Source organism: Theropithecus gelada, chromosome X, assembly GCF_003255815.1.
Source record: "Theropithecus gelada isolate Dixy chromosome X, Tgel_1.0, whole genome shotgun sequence".
Taxonomy (NCBI): Eukaryota; Metazoa; Chordata; class Mammalia; order Primates; family Cercopithecidae; genus Theropithecus; species Theropithecus gelada.
In genome coordinates this window covers 75,365,042-75,372,150 of record NC_037689.1, presented here as the reverse complement: position 1 = coordinate 75,372,150, position 7,109 = coordinate 75,365,042, and the positions used below count along the sequence as shown (strand labels likewise).

Genomic DNA, 7,109 nt, shown 5'->3' with positions numbered 1-7,109 from the left:
ACATCAGGTATAACTCCCAATGCAATCCATCCCCCCTCCCCCCTCCCCATGATAGGCCCTGGTGTATGATATTCCCCTTCCCGAGTCCAAGTGATCTCATTGTTCAGTCCCCACCTATGAGTGAGAACATGTGGTGTTTGGTTTTCTGTTCTTGCGATAGTTTGCTGAGAATGATGGTTTCCAGCTGCATCCATGTCTCTACAACGGACTAAAACTCATCCTTTTTTATGGCTGCATAGTATTCCATGGTGTATATGTGCCACATTTTCTTAATCCAGTCTGTCACTGATGGACATTTGGGTTGATTCCAAGTCTTTGCTATTGTGAATAGCTATCTTTTTAAGCAACGGGCATCTGTTGCCAATTATCACCAAGAGTAGAAGTCTGAACACTATAAAAAACTATAACTAAAACAATGCTTCTGAATTCACAGATAGAGTTGCTTAGAACAGGCTGGCCTCGGTATTGAAGTAAAAATGTATATTGACTTAAAATAAAACATAAAGTAAGTAATCATAGCGATAGTACGCTGACATGAGAAAATTGTGAAAGTGGCCATGAAATAGCTGAATATTGAGAAATATTTCTAAACCTAGAAGGAAACTTAGAATCTAGTTAACTATTCACTTATCCACTCAACACCTATTTACTGAGCAGATGCTTTGCATCAGGCATTGTGTTAGGTACAAGCGCCAGAGGTTAGGTGTGCAAATAGAAACACAATTCATCTTGACACTCACAACCCTCACTTTAGTACATCAAGGATATGTAAACAAATATTTATAATAAAACACAGGAAATTCTACGAAAGTGTGTTGAACAAATTGTCTCAGAGAAACTAAAAGGAAGACCAACACTTGTGGGAACTGGGAAAACTTCATAGAGTAATTGTTGTTTGAGTTGATTCTTGAAAAATGAATGATTTTAAATAGTCAAAGAGGAAGGCAGAAGGAGTAGTATAAGTGGGTGAAAAGTTGTACCCTGTGGAAAAGTATGTGTTTTTTTGTGGATAATAACCTGAAGTTTGGGGTTGTTGGAACATATAATATTGGAGCGGTGGAGAGGAGCAGAGGTGAGGCTGAAAGGTAGGCAGGGACCAGGTTGGGAAGGGACTTTGGTGCCATGTCAGTGAGATGCAGAACATGGTGAGAAGGCCATGGATAATTAAATAATTTACTTAGAGGTACACCATGATCACATTTACATATTTAAAACTTATTCTAGTATAGAGATTGAATTACATTAGGGCAAGACTGGAAGTAAGGAAACTTGTCAGAAGGCCGGTTCAGGTAAGAAATAAGTTCAGATAAGAAATAATGGTGGTGTCGGCCGGGCGCGGTGGATCACGCCTGTAATCCCAGCACTTGGGAAACAGAGGCGGGTGGATCACCTGAGATTAGGAGTTCGTGACCAGCCTGGCCAACATAGTAAAACCCCGTCTCTACTGAAAATACAAAAAATTAGCCAGGCATGGTGGTGCACGCCTGTAATCCCAGCTACTCAGGAGGCTGAGAACAGGAGAATTGCTTGAACCCGGGAGGCAGAGGTTGCAGTGAGCGGAGGTTGCAGTGAGTGGAGATGACACCATTGCATTCCAGCCTGGGCAACAAGAGTGAAACTCCGTCTCAAAACCACAACAACAACAAAAAAATGGTGGCAAGGGGATATACTTTCATTTCTTACCAAACTGGAGTAATAGCAATTGAATTTACCCATGCATCTGAAACTACCAAAAATTACAAATAAAGGGTAGCTATAAAAAATCTACAGGGTTAGATAGAATAAATTAGATCTAGTATTTGATAGCACAACAGGATGACTATAGTCAACGATAATTTACTGTATATTTAAAAATAACTAAAAGTGTATAATTAGAATATTTGCAACATAAAGAAAGATAAATACTTGAGGTGATGGATACCCCACTTACCCTGATGTGATTACTATCCATTATATGCCTGCATCAAAAGATCACATGTACCCCATAAATATGTATACCTACTATGTACCCATAAAGATTAAAAGTACTCAATAGCTGATGTAACAATTAATGGAGAAAGAGTAAGTGCTTTCTACTTGAGATCAGAAAGAAGACAAGGATGTATATTCTCCCCACTTATCTTCAACCTTCAACAGGAGGTTCTAGCCAATTAAATAAGGCAAGATAAAAATATAGAAGGCACTTACATTAAAAATAAGGAACAAAAACTCGTTATTCACAGACGCATGCCAATATATGTAGAGAGTGCAATCATGCAAAGGAAAGTGCAAGAAAACAACTGATATTATTTCATAAACTTATCAAGATTACAGGATATAAGATCAATATGTAGAAATCAATTGTATTTCCATATGCTAGTAATGAACTGTAACAAATGGTAATAAAAAGAAAATTTACAATAGCTTTGAAAATATTAAACACTTAGGGATAGACTGGGTGCATTGGCTCACACCTGTAATCCCAGCACTTTGGGAGGTCGAGGCGGGTGGATCACGAGGTCAGGAGATTGAGACCATCCTGGCTAACATGGTGAATCCCCGTCTCTACCAAAAATTAAAAAAAAAAAAAAAATTAGCCGGGCGTGGGGGCGGTCATCTGTAGTCTCAGCTACTCAGGAGGTTGAGGCAGGAGAATGGCGTGAACCCGGGAGGCAGAGCTTGCAGTGAGTCGAGATGGCCCCACTGCACTCCAGCCTGGATGACACAGCGGGACTCCATCTCAAGAAAAAAAAACAAAAACAAACAAACAAAACAAAAAGGAAACTTAGGGATAAATCTGACAAAAGGGTTGTATACTGAAAAACTTGAAGAATACGTGAATTAGAACATGGCAGCGTGTTAAAAAAAGAATTGCATATTGAAAACTTCAAAACTTTCTAAGACAAATAAAAGATCTAAAAAATAGAGAGCTATAACCTGCTGATAGGTCAGAAGACACAATATTATTAACGTGCCAATTTTCTCTACATTGAGTTATATATTTAAAGTAATTCAGATAAAAATTCCAGCAGGCTTTTTGTGTGTGTGTGTGTGTGTGTGTATGTGTAAAAATGTATGAGCTGATTCTAAATTTGATGTGGAAATGTCAAGGACATAGGAATAGGCAAAAGAAATCTGAAAATAAGAAACAAAGCTACAGAACTAACGCTATCTGATTTCAAGATTTATTGTAAAGCTACATCAATCAAAACAGTGATGTTGATATAAAGTAGATCAAAGGAACAGAATAGAGAATCCAGAAGTGGTTCCAAACATATATGAACAATTGATTTTCTACAAACATGAAAAGACGACCTAATAGAGAAAGGTTGTCTTCAACAAAAAGCACTGAAGCAACGGAATATCAAAACCTGCAAAAAAGAACTTTTATCCATTCATTGCATTATGTACAAAAATTACCTCAAAATGGGTCATAGAGCTAAATATAAAACCTAAAACTGTAAAATCTTCCAGAATGAAATATAAAAGAATATCACTGTGATTTAGGTTTATAAAAACTATTTCTAGACGGTCACATGCATGGTGAAAAGCATTATCTATAAAAAATAAATTGATAAATTGGATTGTATCAAAGTTAAAAACTTTGGTTTTCCCAAAGGTGCTGTTAAGACAATGAGAATATAAGCCAAAGGTTGGAATAGAACATTTACAAAATAAATAGTTGATAAAGGAATTAAATCTACAATTTCTAAATAATTCTCAAATCTCAATAATTAAGAAACAAACTGGAATTAAAAACAAGGGGAAATATTTGAACAGACACATCATGAAATAAGAAATATAAATGGCCAATAAACAAGGAAATAATGTTTGATGTAACTAGTCATTAGAGAAATGCAAATTACAGATAGAATAAGATATCACTGTACCTTTATTAGAGTGGTTAAAATTTAAAAGCCTGACCATACTAAGTATTGAAAAACATGTGGCATAACTGACATTTTCATACACTGATGGTGGGAGTGTAAAATGGCACTTTGCAAAATAGTCTGGAAAATAATATGTTAGCTTCTTAGAAAGTTAAAGATACCTACCATATGATCAAGTCATTCCACTCATTTGTATTTACCCAAGAAATGAAAGCATATGTTGATAAAAGACTTGTATGTGAATGCTCATAGCATCTTTATTTTTAATAATCCCAACTGGAAACAACCCTAGATTCTATCAGCACGTGAATGGATAACCAAATTGTGGCATGTCTATACAATGGAATACCACTCAGCAATAAAACAGAATGAATTATTTATATCCTAAAAACATAGTTGAATTTCTTTTTTTTTTTTTTCAAAATGTTAAGATTTTATTTACAAAACTTTTTTGTTGTACAGAAAGTAAAAATGCTGTTACAATCTCGGTGTAACTGGTAGCCACAGATGGTAGACTCATCAGTCACAGCTATCCACAATACAGCAAGAGTCTTACACAAAAACCTAACAATGCTTACAATTTTGTTGGGGTGAAGTCCACAAGCTTGATGGTAGATTACCAAGAGGGACTACATGGAAAGAAGTCAGAATGTCACAGGAACTATTCTTTGGCTCTTTGGGTGGGTGGGTGTCCTAGGGTTTCTATCACAGCTACCTTTTTTTAAAAACAAAAACAAAAACAAAAACAAAAACAAAAACAAAAACAGCTACCAAATCCATGAGCAGTCTAACCAACACTCAACAGTTCTGTTTCTGCAGGTCATCTGGGGTCTTAATCATCTTCTCCTTCATCATCTGTTTCTCTCTTCCTCTTTTCACCTTTCCCACCTTCTTCCTCTTCTTCATCTTCATCCTCATCTTGCATCTTCTTCATCAAGTCCAAATTCTTCTTCCTCCTCACTGACCTCATCGTCATCCTCATCCCCTTCTACATCTTCATCTTCATCATCTTCTTCATCAAACTCCTCTTCTTCACCATTCTCATCCTCCTCATCTTCCTCATCTTCTCCTTCTTCATCCTCCTCTTCATCCACACCATCCACCTCGGCATCTGAGTCAGGTGCTTCCTGGTCCTCTTGGTCATAGCCATCCAAGTAGGTAAGCTGGGGCAGGAGCTTGAAGATACTCTCTCGGTAGTCACTCAGATTAGTAACCTCACAGTTAAAGGGGTCCAGGCTTTTCAGACATTCTAACTTTTTCAAAGGTTCCAAGGTGTTGATATCTTTCAGTTTATTTCCACTTAAGTTTAGATGTGTGAGATTTGGAAGTTTTTCAGCTAACATGTCCAGACCTCCAAAGATTCTATTTTCACTGAGTTCAAGCTTTCTCAATTTAGGCAGCTTGGGGAGATTTGAAACTGAGATCAAGCCTACATTTATTAAACTGAGGAACTCTAAGTTCACAAATTCAGCTGTTAAGCCTTCAATTTTTCCATCATTTGATTTGCAATTGTCCAAGACAAGTTCTCAACAGCTGCCGGGGTCTGATTCCTCAGCTCCAGGTGGATCCTCCTCTTGATGCCCATGTTCACCTCTTCCCCCCTCTTCAAACTTAACTTTCCGCGGCGGGGGCGGAGAGGGGAGAGGCAGTGAAGGTCGTCGGAAGGGTTTGCTCGCGCAGTGAAGGTCGTCGGAAGGGTTTGCTCGCGGCGGAGGCCGGCAGCGCGGTCCTGGGTGGCTGGCAGCGTATGGGCAGGCGAGCAGAGCCCCCGGAGCCAAGTTACTCACGGGAGCGCAAAACATAGTAGAATTTCTAAATAATTTTTCTGTGAAAGAAACCAGAAAAAAAGCATACATGGTTGTATGAGTCCATTTATATAAAAGCCTAGGAAATGCAAACTAAATGTATTAATTTTCTAAGGCTGCCATAATGAAGTACCATAAAATGACTGGCTTAAACAACAGAAATGTATTGTCTTACAGTTCTGGAGATTAGTAATATGAGATTCAGGTGTGGGCAGGTTGGTTCATTCTGGGGGATGTGAGGAAGCATTGGTTGCATGTTTCTTCACTAGTTTCTGGCAGTTTGCTGGAAATCTTTGGTGTTCCTTTGGGTGTAGAAGGGTTACCCTGATCTCTGCCTTAATTGTCACATGGCATTTTCCTTCGTGTGCTTCTGTGTCCAAATTTCCGTTTTTGTAATGTAAGTCATAGTGGATTAAGCGCCACCATAATCTTAAATTGATTGTCTCTGTGAAGATCAGATTTCCAAATAGGGTCACATTCTGAGGTTCTAGAATTAGGAATTTGATATATACATTTTTGGAGGGACACAGTTTAACCCATGACACTAATGTATCATAACAGAAAGTAAATTAGTGGTAGGACTGTGGGCATGTGGAAAGGAGTGGGAAGAAAGTGGCATGAGAAAACTTGGGACTGGTGGACATGTTCACTATTTTTATTATGGTAATATTTCAACTGGTGTATTATACATAAAAAATGTAATCAGTTATATACTTTAAATATGTGCAGCTTATTATATGTCAATTGGAGCTCAATAAAACTGTTTGAGAAAATCCCACTGGGTGCAACGGCTCATGCCTGTAGTCCCAGCACTTTGGGAGGCTGAGGTGGGCAGAGCTTGAGCTCAGGAGTCTGAGACCAGCCTGGGAAATGTGGCAAAACCCCATCTCTACAAAAAGTACAAAAATTAGCCAGGCGTCCTGGTCCATGGTTGTAGTCCCAGCTACTTGGGAAGCTGAGGTGGGAGAATCTCTTGAACCTGAGAGTTGGAGGCTGCAGTGAACAAGCTGGGATTGTGCCATTGTACTCCATCCAGGGTGAAAGAGAGATACTCTGTCTCAAGAAAGAGAAAGAAAGAAAGCAGGAAAGAAAGAAAGAAAGAAAGAAAGAAAGAAAGAAAGAAAGAAAGAAAGAAAGAAAGAAAGAGAGAAAGGAAGGAAGGAAGGAAGGAAAGGAAGGAAGGAAGGAAGGAAGGAGAAAGAAATGAAGGAAGGAAGAGAGAAAGAGAGAGAGAGACGAAGGAAGGAAAGAAGGAAGGAAGGAAGGAATGAAGGAAGGAAGGAAGCAAATTTTACACTGTACTAAAACAGAAATCTTAGAATGAATCATTGGTTTCTGGCTTGTGTTTATTAATGGCAGTTGCTACTTCATATTAAAGAAAAGCCCAAAAGGGGATTAATTTGGAATGGGAACAAGAGCTGATGGATTCAACTTT

The 7,109-nt window shown here is 38.3% G+C and overlaps 1 pseudogene across 1 annotated transcript; it reads right to left on the bottom strand.

The window, feature by feature from the left end:
- Positions 1 to 4,701: 4,701 nt before the first annotated feature.
- LOC112615516 lies at positions 4,702 to 5,454 on the bottom strand (annotated as a pseudogene). The gene has a single exon (XR_003117393.1). The product of XR_003117393.1 is annotated as an acidic leucine-rich nuclear phosphoprotein 32 family member B pseudogene (transcript).
- Between the last annotated feature and the right edge of the window lie 1,655 nt (positions 5,455 to 7,109).